Raw genomic sequence first — 16,623 nt, 5'->3', positions numbered from 1 at the left:
GGTGCCAAGTGTCTACGTGCTCACGTCTTTTCAAGTCTCAACATGCAGTTCAGGAGATCCTCAAAACCCACGACACGCACACGGCAGCCAAGGAACGCTTTACAATATTAAGCCGTTCCTACTGTTCTTAAATGTATATTGATGTCCAGATAGAACATAAGTGAAATATGACATCAAAACTCTACATTCATATTAGATTGAGATTTTGCTTGAAAAGCCAGTAAAAGCTGCAGTGTGACCGAAATTTAGACAATAAAATTAAAATATTTGCTAATATTTTCTTTGATAAAGATAATTTATCATATGACATCCCATTACTGTGTTTGGAAGATGATGGGTCCTATTCATGGTTCATTTCCAAATCTAAGAATTGCTTTAAGAATTGTATTAATAGTTCAGGTTGATATGCCCCTATCAGGGCAACATTTCAATTGAAATAAAACTCTCTTCAAATTGAATGAATGAGAAATGACAACAGAACAAAATCAGCTCAAGAAAAGTTATACACTTTAAACAGATGCATCATATAGTATGTGAATTATGTCTATAAAGGTGTTACACAAAAGAAATAGTTGGCCAGTCATGGTGGCTCATGCCTGTAATCCCAGCACTTTGGGAGGCCAAGGCAAGTGGACCACTCGAGGTCAGGAGTTCAAGATCAGCCTGGCCAACATGGTGAAATCCCATCTCTACTGAAAGTACAAAAAATTAGCTGGGCATGGTGGCAGGTGCCTGTCATCTCAGTTACTAGGGAGGCTGAGGCAGGAGAATCACTTGAGCCTGGGAGGTGGAGGTTGCAGTGAGCTGAGATCATGCCACTTGCACTCCAGCCTGGGTAACAGAGTGAGACTCTGTCTCAAAAAGAAAAAAAAGTAAAAGTCTAACTCAGCATTTCTGTCAAAAGTACATAAATTATGTGAAAATCTTAATTAGAACAATATAAGTAGTGATTTCGTCATACAGATGGCAACAATTATGGAAGAGCAAATGATTTATTAATTATAATTTTTTTTATTTTTAAATTTTTTTGTAGAGACAAAATCTCACCACGTTGCCCAGGCTGGTCTCAAACTCCTGGCCTCAAGTGATGCTCCTGCCTTGGCCTCTGAAAGTGTTGGGATTACAGACATGAGCCACTGTGCCAAGTCTTACTAATTATAAATATGTTTATTATTAATCCACATTTTGTTGTTCAACAGAACACCTAGTCTGCAATTAGAGTGAAATTCAATCATCTTTGACATTTTAGTTACAGAGACATGTTTGTCATGGTTGGAGGATGGAACATAGTAATAACAGTTTGTTGGCTTGATTGTAACCTGTAACCATTTAAACTTAGGGGATGTGGGTATCCATGTGTACTCTTACGAGGGCCTGCAAGTATCAGGGTGGGGCCTGTTGCAAGGGCCCAATTCAGATTCAAACTCTTAGAATTTGGTAAGATGCTTCCTTGAAAGAAAATGTTTCTTCATATTGATCTTCTCAAAACACAAATCTGCTTTTTCTCTCTCCTCATCTTCAACATCTTCAACTCAGAACCTTCAATGGCTTCCCACTCTACTCAGTAAAGAAGATTAAACTCTTTAATGTGACCAAGCAAAATCGAAACTCTGTACCCACAATACTGCTCATTCCTCTCTCCCTCGCTAGCCCCTGGTAACCACTATTCTTTCAGTCTCTATGAATTTGATTATTCCAGGTGCTTCATACAAATGGAATCCTACAATATTTGTTATTTTGTGACTGGCTTATTTCACTTAGCATAATGTCCTCAAGGTTCATTCTTAACATGTTGTAGTATATGTCAGAATTTCCTTCCTTAAGACTGAATAACTCTCAGGAGTTTTTTGAATACATAATGGTGATGAAGAATTCCTGCAGTCTCAACTACCTGTACCCACAACATGGGTAAATAGGGTATGTCATCCTCTCTCTACCACCCTGTGAGCTATGTGGGTTGCAATGACTCCAACCATGGTATAAACAACCACACAGCATGGCGAGCGGGAGCCTTATCCTGGCTCTCTGTTTCCCCTTCTGGGTTACCAATCCAGTCTCAACAATAGCACATGTTGGCAGTCACCATGTGCCTGGTACTCTATGCAAATTATCCCCTTTAATCCTCACCATCACATGATAAAGTATATGCTATAACTGATACAGTTCAGATCTGTGTCCCCACCCAAATATCATGCTGAATTGTAACCCCCAGTGCTGGAGACGGGACCCAGTGGGAGGTGATTGGATCATGGGGGTGGCTTCTCATGAATGGTTTAGCACCATCCCCTTGGTGTTCTTGCAAGATCTGGTTGTTTAAAAGTGTATGGCACCTCCCTGCCTCACTTTTTCATGCTCCTGCTCTGGCCACCTGATGTATCTGATCCCCGTTCCCCTTCCACCATGATTGTAAGTTTCCTGAGGCCTCCCCAGAAGCCAAGCAGATGCCAGCATCATGCTTCCTGTACAGCTTGTGGAACCCTGAGCCAATTCAACCTCTTTTCTTTATAAGTTACCCAGGCTCAAGGATTTCTTCATAGCAATGTGAGAACAGACTAATACAATTATCGTCTTCATTTTACAGATAAGAAACCTAAGATTCTGATTGGTTAAATAATCTCTGTAAGCTCACAGTCAGCAAGAGAAAGAACTGGGATTTACTCAGAATTGAACTTCAATGACAAACTCAATTATTAGAGAAGAATGTCTTGGTCTGATCTAAAGAGGACAAACTCGAAGTTCACAGTCACAACCTGAAGCTTAAACCTGAGTCAACCCACTGTCTTGCAGGCTCAGGCTGCTGGGGCATACAGGAGAACCCCCAGATGAGGGAGTGTCCTCACACACAGTCTCACTGGCCTTGCTTCAGCCTCGAGACAGGATAGGCAGGCACTGTCTTCCCATCTCAGAGACCAGAAAACTAGCAGTTAGTCAGGGGACAAGCCAAGGTTGGGTGCAGATGCAGAAGTGGGGCTGGAAGTCAGGAGCCAATGCTTTGGCCTTCAGCGTTCACCACGTACCCTAGAAAGGATTTCCTTCCCCTGCATGCCACAGAAGTCATCCCTGCCTGCTTTAAGCCCTCAATGTGCCTTGGATACCCAGAAGCAGCACATCGCCTAAATGCTTGATTACAGATCTATCTCTTACCACACCTTTCTTCTAGTAAAGGCAGGGCCCAAGAGTCACACATTTAGGTACCATGAAAAATGTGCCTGCTTTATAGAAAGCACCCAAAGAAATGGTCAATGAGGGAATGAACAAAACAAACATGAGAAGTCAGTAGGTTTCCTCCATAGGCCTTATATCATGGACAACCTCAGAAAAACAAGCTATGAATTGAAAGAGTATAAACTGTGATGAGACCATGTCCCCTGGCAGCCACCATTTCATAATGACTCTTGGCTGCATAACCCCTATATGAAAAGTGAGGACCTGTAGAAAGACCTTACACTGTCCAAGCTCTGTTCAAAGTCCCAAATTAGATTAGCCCTCTGCTCCTGCAGCATCTTGCAATCCCTGCATCTGACCGTGACACTGCCATGTCTTTTCCTATTGCACCCGGCAGAGCTGAGCTCCAATCCAGTGCTAGATTACTCCAAGCAAACATTAGTATAGCTACCTTTACATGTTGTGAAGCTGATGTCAATGCAGAGACTATGCAACTACCTCAAGACAGGCTGTGGTTTTAGACCTGAAGCCAGAAAAATCACTCAAGACACACTCAAAAATCTACACTAAGAGAATCTTTTTGCTAATGAGTCATTCACTTACGATGTTATTAATAGTTAAAGCTAACCCCACCACCAGCCCTAAACACACAAACATTATTTAAAAGCCACCGATTTTTGCTTTCAGACATGGAGTATTTCAGAAAGAAAATGTTAAAAGTGGTTTTAAGGGTTCATATAAGAGAAGATACAGATGTATTCAATAAATACTCTTATTTTAGAATATTCTTTAGTTTTAAATTGTGGTTGTTCAAAGAATGAAAAAGCCAAATGTGGGGCAAAAAAGGGCAGAGTAAAGGCAAAGAAGAGAGTCCGAAGGACACGCAGCGCCGAGGGCTAAGGTTGAGGGAGCGGACACTCACTGCACGGACGTCCTCCACTCTCATTTAAGCCTCAGCATAACCCAGCCAGTACGTTTTTGTTTTTCAGAAGGAGTCTTTTTTTTTGTTTTGAGAATGGAGTCTAGCTCTGTCGCCCAGGCCGGAGTGCAGTGGCATGATCTCAGTTCACTGCAACCTCCCCCTCCCGCGTTCAAGCAATTCTACCTCAGCGATCCACCAGCCTCACCCTCCCAAACTGCTGGGATTACAGGCATGAGCCAGAGCACCTAGCCAATTCTGACAGTGGTGACCAGGACCACAGGACCCGTTAAACTCCAACGAAGGATCTCAGTGGAGTTTACCCCCTTGTTCTAAACAGAAACTCAACACTCAGACATCAAGTGTATGACTGTTCATTTATTCATGAAAAGCAAAAGAAAAATGCAAAAGGTATGATTTTTAGAATGAAAATTACTGGTGATTGGAGGACTGGGTGACTTAGATTCTACACCCTACCTACCTACCTACCTATCAGAATGCGTGATTTGGTTTAGTAGCTTGGGTCCGCTCTGCCTTGTTGCTTACCTCTTTGTGAGGGATTTCTCACCGCACTCCTACAAAATGCATGTGCTGGTGGAGGGTCCTCTGCAGCCTGAACAGCTGCAGATAGAGAAGAGAACAGGAGCCCTCACCCTGGCAGCAGCTTTTTGGTTTACAAAGAGGGGGAGGTCTTTTAACTGAAAGGTGAATTTTGGTGTCTGGTTCCAAAGGCATTCACTTTGATGTAATGGGGCTAGGGATGGAGGGGCCACAGTCCAGAGGGCTTGCGATCCTGGACCCAATCCATAAAATCACAAAGTGAAAGGAGGAATAAAATTAACATTCCATCTCTAGACTCCGTTTCAAATATAATTAGGAGAAATGGCTCTTCTTCATTTAGTTTTTCTGTTTTCATATTTGAAAATGAAATCCAACAATGGTAATAAATACTTTTAAACCTTCAGTATCATCAAAAGCCTGCCATATATATATCTTGGAAACAGGGTCTTGCTCTGTTGCTCAGGCTAAAGTGCAGCGGCGTGATCTCGGCTCACTGCAACCTCCGCCTCTGGGTTCAAGCAATTGGGCTTGTGCCCCAGCCTCTGGATATCAATCCCTTGTTGATTAATAGTTTGCAAATATTTTCTTCCTATATTTAGGAAATGGTTGGCATTGATTTATATTAAGCGTTTGTATGCAGTCACAGGATCCAGAGATCTTTGAGATGTACAAAAACATTATAACTGATGCTTCCATAAAGAGTTACACAATTTTACTCATCCTATGTCAATAGCTTCTATGTATAAGATTCCAGAAATGTAACAAAATATACAGAATCTTAAGAATCAAATGCTTATTAGGGACAAAACTGTTTTGGAAAACCCTCTTGACATCAATTACTTTTCCTTAAAAACAAATAAACCATACAAAGTGTAAAGGAAAAAAATCTATTCCAATAAACTGTGGCTTGTAGATAAAATATTAGTGATTCTGTTAGAAATACAACTCTTTTCACTTATAAGAAGGGTCAGAAGTTTGGGCACGGTGGCTCATGCCTATAATCCCAGCATTTTGGGAGGCCAAGGCAGACAGATCACTTGAGGTTAGGAGTTCAAGATCAGCCTGGCCAACATGGTGAAACTCTGTCTCTATTAAAAATACAAAGATTAGCCAGGTATGGTGGCACGTGGCTGTAGACCCAGTTATTTGGGAAGCTAAAGCACCAGAATTGCGTGAACCTGGGACGCAGAGGTTGTAGTGGGCCAAGATCACACCACTGCATACTCCAGCCTGGGTAACAGAGCAAGATTCAATCTCAAAAAAAAAAAAAAAAAAAAAAAAAAAAGAAGGAGGTTCATAAGATCACTGTCATCTCTAAGAGACTGACTCATAATTGTTTTACTTTCCTAAAAAGGCAGATTGTAAGCATATTCATTAAGGGTTTTAGAATCTTCCGTAATTCACTGCTGCTTCTGAAAATTAACATTTTCCCCATTCTTGCAGAAACATTCACCAAGAAATCACAACACCAGAGCCATGGTAAGACTTTGGCCTCTCAGCCTTTAAAGGAGCATGAGAAGTAATCTAACACTAGAGTGGTTAATACAAGAATGAGCCTGAAGTCAGAACTTGTCCTTGCACAGTTATGATTGTTCACAAGTTTGGTTTTGCTTATGTTGGCAAAGAAAGAGTAAAGACAAAAAATTACTTAAAGGAAGAGGAAGAAGCTCTAAAAAGAGACAACAGATTTAAAATCCTTAAGCCTCAATAAGGCAGGCACAAAGACAAAGCAACCGTCTTGAAGCACTGCAACATTTTGCTGAAACACCAGTAACCAGAGTACCTAACCCACCGTCCTATCATTTCCTCCTTCACTTCTAAAGGTAAATTTAAAACAAATGCTAAAGAAAAGGAGCCACCAGGATCAAGCTAAGAATGAAAACAGGGCAATTCCAATACTATAAGTCTTTAAAAATAACAATGTATTCCCATTCACCATGGAAAGCTAAGAAGTAATCCTCTTGATTCTGTCAGAATCTGTCAGAATATGAAATTAGTTTTAGTCAGATGGAAATATATATACAAATAGATATACAGTATTTTGTAGCCCACTATGGTGATGAAAATATGCAAATTTGCCCTGGAAAGGTCCAGTTTATGAATGCATGGTCAAAGTCACAGCAGGATATTGGACACATAACATCAACCACTTAAAACGCAGGCCTTATCATTTTCACCTCTCTTTTTATCTATCCTTGTAGACCTGCTGACTCCCTGGCCAGGGTGTCCAACTCATCCTCACACTGTCCCACATTATTTTTCCTATAAATTCTCTTAAGTTCCCAAGAAGAAAGTCTCATTCTCTTCTCCCTGTTACTACTATACCTTTACATACCATTATTGTTGCATTTAACACGATCTTTCTATGTCTTCTCATTTGACTATGAGTTCCCTGCAATCAGCAACTAACTTCTCCCTTTCGAACCCCAGCACCTGACAACATAGGCTATAAGAGTAAATGCTCAAGAAATGTCTGAATAATTTAAGAATTATCTAATATACACTTTGGGAGTCCAAGGCAGGTGGATCATCTGAGGTCAGGAGTTTGAGACTAGCCTGGCCAACATGGTGAAACCCTGTCTGTATTAAAAACACAAAAATTAGCCAGGCATAGTGGCATGCACCTGTAGTCCCAGCTACTCAGGACCACTTGAACCCAGGAGGCAGAGGTTGCGGTGAGGCGGGATCGCACCACTGAACTCCAGCCTGGGCGATACAGCGAGACTCTATCTCAAAAAAAAGAAAAGATTATCTAATATGTACTCCTAATCTAATCACCACATAGCCTTGGACTTGCTCTTAGCATTTAATTCAGAGAGGCCTCTCCCACGGTAAATGAAATATACCCTCCCCTTGTAAATCTCCTCTCAACGCCCAAATCAACCAGCATGTTTGTGTCTCCTTAACTTTTTGAGTTCTCATCAAAAGGTCTTCATTACGATGTATTTCTGAAATCGAGAAATTTCTACAACTGTGAATCAGAGTATGCTTACAGTCATTCCAATCATCCTTTAGTAGGCATCCATTGATCGCCTAGCTGGGCACAATGTAGGCTTGAGCTTACACCCCTGGTGGAAAGTCAGTTCCCTAGATTTCTTTCCTCTAGGCCAAAAGCCTTTGAGCCCCAAACTCACCATGCCTAAGACCAAAACATTTGGGTAAGAATTTTGCAGTGTATCTCTTACTGGTAGCCAAAAATATTTCCTTAAATATTTACATTTAATTTCTAAGGGGCAACCTAAAGATTCATGACTAGTAATCACCTCCAGCCCCACTCATCAAGATTTCTATTTGTGGGGAGATGTTTTCAAAAGCAGGCTGGATTCCTCTCTCCAGGGTGGGTTAAACTAGCCAAGGTGATCGTATCTTCTGGTTACTCGGGGCAGCCTCGGTTTACAACCATTGTCCTGAGGTGATTATTGACAGCTTCTTTTGCATTCTCCAAAGTAGCCTGGTCTGGACAATAATATATATGGTCATCTTAGGTATAATTCTGCCTTATTGGGGGTGGGAGAGGCTTTATAGCCTCCCTTAGTATTGCAACTCTAATTTGCTTCAGAAATATACATTCCAAAATAAGAAAATCCATAATGAATCAGCTTTTCCTTTTCACACAAATTCTATCTAAAAAATAACTCAGATTTTCAGTAAGAATATTGTGGGAGTTGGATGTATTTCTTATACTGGGAGGATGTACTTTTTGCTCTTGATATAAAACCAGCTGAACAACATAACCCAATGGTCTGCTTTGTTACAGAGAGTAGGGAAACGTAAGTGAAAAAGGTCATTTCAACTAAAAAGCAATCTGTAGAGGAGATGGCTATTATCTGTGTTAATTATATCTCCAGTGACCTACTTACAGGAAAAACCTCTTTCCACCAAAGGCCTATTTGATGTATCTTCAAAAGCTGTAATTAAACATATAAAAAGAAATTCTGTTGTTATAAGAAAAAAAGAGGTAAAGTGAGCGCTCTCTATTTTTGTTCTATCAATTAGTGGGATGCCTTTGCTGTCATAATAACGAAAGTTATTCCTCCAAGATATAAGAAGGAAAAGTGAACAATCTGTGGCTTCCTTTCGTTTTATCCAGTGATACAGATACGGGTTTTTTTTCACTGGAATGATGGAAAAGGCGGATGGCAAAATAATTTTAAAAAGGCAGTCCATTTTGGATTTATTTTTTTCTTGGAACGAAAGACGACTCTATCCTTGCTGGAATCCCAGATTTCTGGCATACTAGTTAATTGTATGACCTTAAACAAATTACTTAAACCCTTTTACCCTCGGTTTCCTCATCACGTCAATGAGTAAAATAAATAAATGCAATAAATAAATCAAGTAAATGAGTATAATATGAAAGTATAACAAATCATCATTTGTTGTGAGAATGAAAATCACCTTAGTTGTAGAAAACAGTATTCAAACATTAATTACTATGATAAGTGATAAGGTTGATGCCTGTGGGAATGGAGAGGAAGAAGCAAATGCAGCAGTTTCGAAAACTCGATGCGTTTGGAAGACAAGGTTGGAAATCGGGAATCATAACCTTTGAGACACCGGTGAACTTGGTGGCATTTCTATTAACAATGGGGAAGTTAGAAGATGGTGCCTGCACCAGATTCCAAGGCTGCTATAACAAAGCACCACACACCGGCCTCTGACGGAGCCTCTGAGCGGGACTCTGCCCTGCACTCCTCTCCCAGCTCCCGGTGGTTGTGGACAATGCTTGGTGTTCCTTGCTTGTGACAGCGTAACTCCAACCTGTGCCTTTGCCCTCAGGTGGTCCTCCTTCCTCTTGTGTGTCTGTGTCCAGTTTTCACTCTTCTTAAAGACACCAGTCACAATGAATTCAGGGCCCGCTCAAATCCACTATGACCACAGCTCGACTCGATTACATCTACAGAGACCCTCTTTCCAAATAAGGTCACATTCACAGGTTCCAAATTCATCAGGAATTGGAGTAGGAGGGACATGGTTCAACCCAGCACAGTGCCTGTTCGGGAGCAGTGATCACAGGCTCAACACTCACTGAAATTGGACATCATAAAATGTCTTTAGGAGGATTTTTACAGAACTGAAAAGAATAATAGGGATTCCCGCACATTTTCCAAATATAGCAACATTTTTAATCTCTGACATGAAAGAGAAAGGGGCTCTTCATTGTTCTCATCTGTCTTACCCACTGTCCAGCTTCAAGCAGCATCTTAAAGAGCTTCTTCTTTTCCCCTCACATTATTTTCTACATGCAGCAACTTCTTTAACTCAAGTTGTTTGATTAGGAATAAATGTGCATAAACAATCATATTATTAAGCTTCTACCCCAATGTGGCAGCATCACTTTAAGTTCTTCCTCAACGACCCCAGAAGTTTGAACCCAGAGATCCCCTCCCATTTTAATTTGATGAGTACATGGTTTAACTCTTTACTATTTAATGAGAAAGTCTTTCAATGGGGTATACAGTCCCTAATTCAACACAAGCCCTTCCACGAGCTATCCCTGGTCCGTATTGTCTGATACCAGGTCCAGTCACACATCGACAGTACCTGTTGGAGCCCTGAAAACATTTAAGTTTGCCGCCCATGAACTCCATGAATTCTAACACCTTGTGTTCCTGAAGCCAGCCCTCCTTTTCAAGCTACAGCTATCACTTTACTCCATTTCACCCAAAATTCCCTCACTTGTCACTGATGGGCCAGCCATTTCCCCTTACTATTCAGTTGTTTTGAAATGTTTCTCAGTCCAGCTTTTGTCTCCCCCACAACTAGATTAAAAATAGCTTTGTATTTTGTATCCTCCCACAACACCTAGCCTGACAATCTGCACAGAACAGACATTCAAATGCTTGCTGGTAGAAATGAGAGGGCCAGTGAGACAATGTCCTACAAAGGCTCTCCTATTCTGGGGCTCTTGGCACCACCCTCAGAGTTGAAGAAAGGAGCCCCAACTTTAGAGGGCCTCATTTCAGCCTTCTTTCACCTTCTCCCCACCCAAAGGAGCAATGAGGACACAGGGCCAAGGGACCGTACCTATTTGTAGCTCATTTCCTCTCCCCAGCTTCACATCCTCGTTCTAGGCACTTGGGATTCTCGAATTCTCTCCACCCGAATGACCCCAAACCCACTTTGAAGGCTTGCATGGACCCTTCCAGTCCATCCTCTTGGGGATGCACATGCCTCTGGTGTACAAGTCACTAAGTCTGAAGGTGGCCAGGGGACAGATGTTTGTGAGGGGGTGTTGGGAGTGTTGATGAAGCCTGGATGTGCTAGCCAGGGTGCATGTAAAGTCTCTTGCACTGTAGGTGGGAGGGGGCAGAGGGAAGGCAACAGCAGCCAGGGGCTCTCACTGGTAATCCTGCCTGGGCCCTGCAAATGCACAGTGCCACCCTGGTCAACATGCACACAGGGCTTGAAGCAGTAACTATCCATGGCAATATTATCTCATTTCTGACTTTTATCCGGGATATGCTCTTTCAGCCTGGGTATATTTTGGTATAGATCTACTCAGAAAAGAAAGATCTGACTTCGAGTTGTTTGCTAAAAGAATGGTAGATGAAACACAGAGAAAGCCCTTGTCTTCACCCAGGGTTTTTAAGAAGGGAAAGAAACTTTGCAAGCATGTACAATTGGTACATATTATTAACTAAAGGTGCTAAGATTCCTCTGAGTTAGCCAGAGTTTCTGGATCAGATATAATACCCAGGACAATTGGAAGCAATGTCATGTGGTCACATACATATCAATATCCACCCTGAACTACCATCACGGTGCACATCTAGGTTCAGAACACACATATTATCACAAAATATACTCAAGTTAGGCGCTACAGCATGAAATCAATTCGACAATACTAATTAAAAGTACATTTAAACTATCTTCAAAGCAGCCGTTAAATCTCACTTTATCTATTTTATATTCCAACCATTGCTTGCATATGGACGTTCAAAGAGAATCAAATGGGAGATGGAAATGAGATGCCCTTGACAAGGTTTTGCTAAGCTCAGGTTGTCCACAGGGGCAACAAAATTAGTTACAGGGTCAAGTGCGCAGATTAAAATGGTCACCTTCATATTCACTCTCACACACTGAAATTTAGCTACGCTTGGTCTCAAGATCAGACTTCAGATTTTTCCTTACTGGTTATGCTATTGCAGGCCCAGTTCCTGTTTTAAATTCAGTATGGAAATGAAAATTCAGCTCTGATTTATCTGATCAGGAATATTTTCAGGCAATCTGTTTGGTCTTCCCCTACTCCTGCCCCCAAAACATACATTGCTGAATTGTTTTCCATCATAGGCTTAAAGGGAAAAAATTCAACCTTTTTTGGCAGATTTAGCTGAAAATGTTCATTATACTATATACGAAATGCATTGCCTGCAAATCAGCAAGCAATGAAAATCAGGCATCTTTGGCTAGCATGCTTTGACAGTTTGATGTGTTGTAAATTGTTTAGCCCTTCTTTTCCTCCTCTCCCTCCTCATCCTTTTTCAAGTTTTGAATCTTCAATTTCTACTCATCTACTAATGCTGACAACTCAAACTCTGTCCTGCAGATAAGCAGGGTCTTTAAACTGTCTAATGTGGTCAACCACTGGCATTAACTTACTCCTGTCTACCCTCATCCACCCCAATCTGATCCCCTTCTCCCACAAAGTACATCTTGTGGCAGGCACAAAACTAGTCAAGGGACTAGAAAAAGTGGGACCTCATCATATACATGCACAGACACTCAGCAACTCACCCTTCAAGTGACTCCAAATCACTAGGTCATCAAGTTCTGAAGTTGCCTCCAGATTGAAGCTGAAGCCCTCTTTCCTAGGACCCTTCCCTGCTCTTAAAGTCTGGTTCCAGCCCCTAGGAGGAGATATAGTGAAAAATACTCGGAAAGAATTATTCTCCTATGGGGATCTGAGCAGCGTCTTTGGAAAACAAGAAACAATAAGAAAAAGAGTTGGGGTCATGCTCTTTGCTTTTTCAAAAAAATAATCATTTTCACTCTTTACCTTGCTAGAAATCATCTTCAATGATTTTAGAAGGCCAGTATTTGCAAATACAGCCTTAATATGAAGAAGTTCAACACAAGCCATCAATTGTTCCCAAAAGTTATAAAATAAAATTGAATCTACAATATCTAGATTCTGGGGGATTGTTTGCTTTTTTTTTCCTTTTGGTAGGGAGCTGGTGGTGAAAAGTGAAGGTCAATGGAGGCTTTGGGAGGCTAAAAGATGAGCAAGTCTGAGAAAACGATTTGGAAATGAAAACAATGTGAGATAAGATGCTCCAAGCATTTTTTGGGTTTTTATAGCTTTGGTTTCGGGAAAGAATGGATTTGCTGAGAAGTTTTCTAAACAGAATTGAAAACGGAGTTTTCTTGGTCCTATACTCTGTGGTATGTCCCAAATTACACCAACTGGTGAATCCTTCTTTTTGTTATGATATATTATACATAACGACTGCATTCTACTCTTTTAAGAATTTTAAGAATTTCAAGATTACCTCACCAAGACTGACTACTCTGACATAATAAAGGAAACAAATGTTACAAAACACCAATTCACTCAGCAAGGGAACAGAGGCAACCTCTTTCAGAAGGACCTACCATTGTTGCCTTTGTACATCAGAGAAACCATCAATTTAAAAATCGTTATTATTTTGCCTTAGTTTCTTTTTAATGCCCAAGAATTTTGGGGTTCTTGTAGCCAAATTAGTGCTATTAAGCATCACAACTGTCAGATTCTAACTTATTTTCCATCCCGTGTTAAGCAGGGGAAACCATGCCAACTGACAGAACACTGTGCTACTGCAGGCTGCCAGGAGAAAAGTGAGCATAACTCAAAGAGGGTTTTCTGAAAACTGCATCTGCTGCGTCATCATGACAATACCAACGAGGACCACTCCATTTACCTAGTGATGATGTAACCTGCTGGAAAAAACACACCCCAGGAAAAAAGGCACACCAAAATCCCAAACTAGCCTTCTGGAAGCCAACTATTCTCATATGTCTCTCAGAGGAGCTGCGTAAATACTGATCATTCATGGAAGGGTGAAATCTCAGTAATTAGCCTTGCTTTTTTCTACTCCTCCAGCCCAGCTCTTGGACATACCCGGGCTCCTTCCTCCCTGAGACTATGCAAGAGACAGGGAGAGAGTAAGAGAAGGAAGCTTTACGGAGAAACCATGTGTGCCAGGCACTATACCTACCATCTTCATAAATAGCATCTCAAAGTAGTGGCTGGGCTAGATCTTAACCACATAGAAACAAGATCAGACCTATATGGCACATCAGAATAAATCCCAAGTGACTCAAAGATTTATATGCAAAAAACTTCACTGATCAGTTTTTTAAAACAGCATCAACAGAAGAAAAAACAGGGAAAGTACATAAAGGCAATTCACAAGAAGATAATACAAGTATGAATATAAAAACTATTTGACTTCACTATCACGTAGTGCAAATGAATATCATGCCATACCATATTTTGTTTGCAAGACGGGCAAAATTGACAAAAAAATCCAATGTTGATGGGCGTATAAGAAAACAGACACCCATTCCTGTTTATTCTTGTGCATAGCAAGATGAAGAATATGATGGCTTGCATCACCATCATTCAAAGAGCAATGTTATGTCATCCAAAAATTCCAATTCTAGGATATATAAGCTAAAGAAATCATTGTACAAGTGGCCAAATACCTATGTAATGGGAAAGTAATCAAAGTGTAATGCACAATAACAAAAATGAGAAAAAAATAAATGCATAGTGGTAGGAGACAAAATTATTTAGTTATGGTGACTCTCCACAATGGAAATATATGGCCGAGAAAATCAATGCAGATGAATACTGACATGAAATGCTGTCTACAGTACAGTAAACAAGAAAGTAATGAATAAAACCTACTTGGCCCGGAGGGAGTAAAGGTTAAGAGGGGCTGCCTGTGCTCAAATTCCAAGTCTGCCACTTACCTGCTGCCTCACCATGAACAGGCTCTCAATTGGCCTCATCTGGGAAATGGGAATGATAATGCAAGCTCTCAGCCAGTGCTCAGCCCACAGCAAGCCCTTAATGAGTGTCTCTGTTACTTTCAGATGCAGATGATTTGGATTACTTGTATCACACAAATACACACACTTGTAAGCTGGAATTATAGTCACCAAAACTTAATAGTGGTGATCACTGGGTGGTAGGAGTACAGTGTTCAGTTTTATTATTTATGCATGTGAAAGTAAACAAAACTCTATCCCTACTTGGTTATGAGTATGCCATGTCTATTAGTTGTCAAAGTTCAAGTTTATGAATTTTTGCTAAAATGTTTTTAAAGTTTTAGTATCAGTTTGACTGTTAGCAAGAGCAGAGATACTGTCTGTTCTGTTTCCTCTCTATTTTCAATGTGAGGGATTTATATTGTCTTGGCTATTTTGATACTAAAGTCATCCATTTCATATAAATTTAAAAATACTATTAATAATTCATCAAAACAATTTTGGATCCCCAAGATATCTATGTCAAAACATTCTCTGACAAGACTTGTGGCTGAAAGGTCTGTGTTTATAAAATGAAGAACTGAGCTGCTCTGTATTTCCTTTCTAAATCTTCAGAAAAACATCTCCTGTCTGCTCCAAATGGCTCACAGACATGGAGTTTATTACCCTGTGCTGGAAGCCAAATGGGGATCTCATTTCTACTTTCACAATTAAAGATAAAATCCTGTACTAGAATTGCATGTTTATGTGGCTGATTTTTCTTTTTTTAAATGCAAATGTGAAAGGGATACTTTTCCTCCATCTGACTGGCAAAAATTAAAGTCAGATAACAAATCGTTGGTGGATGTGTGGGGAAATTGAAATTTTCATGCATTGCTGTTGGGAACAATAAGTTGGTGCAGATGCTTTGAAGAGAATTTGGAAGTATTTTTTTAAAAAACGAAAATATGTGCATTTTAGATTGGTTATTAGATGATACTGTGGAAGTACTGTGGTTTTATTAGGCATGATAATTGTATTGTGGTTATATAAGAGAATGATTATCATCAGGAAATCAGTGACGGAATATTTAGAAGTCTAAAACTTTAAAGGTTCAGTAAAAAATACACACACATGGCAAGGCACAGTGACTCACGCCTGTAAGCCCAGAACTTTGGGAGGCTGAGGGGGGTGGGTCACTTGAGTTCAAGAGTTTGAAACCAGCCTGGGCAACATAGCGAAACTCAGTCTCTACCAAAAGTACAAAAAGTTAGCTGGGCGTGGTGGCATGGGCTGTTCCCAGCTACTCATGAGGCTAAGGTGGGAGGAACACTTGAGCCTGGGAGGCAGATTCTGCAGTGGGCCGAGACTGCACCACTGCACTCCAAACTGGGTGACAGAGTCAGACCCAGTCTCAAACAAACAAACAAACAAACAAACACCCACATATATGCCTGAGTGTGTGTCTGTCTAGAGAAAAAGCATATATGCAAGATTAAATCATTGGATAATTTAGGTAGAAGCCAAGCAGATGATAACTGTGTTCTTTCAACTTCCCTGCAGGTTTAAAAAATTTCAAAACTAAAGAGTTGGAGAAAAAAGCGGCATGCTTCATGTCCACGAGGCAACCTGCCCAACGATGTCCACTGCACCATTTGAAACCGTGAATGACTGGATATTGCCCAAATGCCCGAAGAAAATGCATATTTGTTGGAGAAAATATTTTACAGCAATGAAAAGGAGTGCACTGAATCTACAGTATAACAGCATAGATGGGTCTTAGAAAGCAGTGCTGGGTAAAAAATAAAGACATGAATGCTGGTTGCCTAATGAGTCTCACAATACCATTTATGTAAACATTCATTTTAAAGCACACATAAGACAGGGTGCGGTGGCTCATGCCTGTAATCTCAGCCCTGCAGTCCTAGCTACCTGGGAGACTGAAACGGGAGAATCGCTTGAACTTGGGAGCTGGAGGTGGAGGTTGCCGTGAGCCAAGATCACTCCACTGCACTCCAGTCTGG

The 16,623-nt window shown here is 40.8% G+C and overlaps 1 protein-coding gene across 1 annotated transcript in view; it reads right to left on the bottom strand.

Moving 5' to 3' along the window:
- Nucleotides 1-16,623, bottom strand: part of LOC101042720 (guanine nucleotide-binding protein subunit alpha-14) — a 206,389-nt gene that overhangs the window by 97,927 nt on the left and 91,839 nt on the right. The window lies entirely within an intron of this gene.

The sequence above is a fragment of the Saimiri boliviensis genome, chromosome 2 (genome assembly GCF_048565385.1).
Source record: "Saimiri boliviensis isolate mSaiBol1 chromosome 2, mSaiBol1.pri, whole genome shotgun sequence".
Taxonomy (NCBI): Eukaryota; Metazoa; Chordata; class Mammalia; order Primates; family Cebidae; genus Saimiri; species Saimiri boliviensis.
Note: the sequence above shows the minus strand (reverse complement) of the source record. Positions and strands in the feature narration are given on the sequence as shown.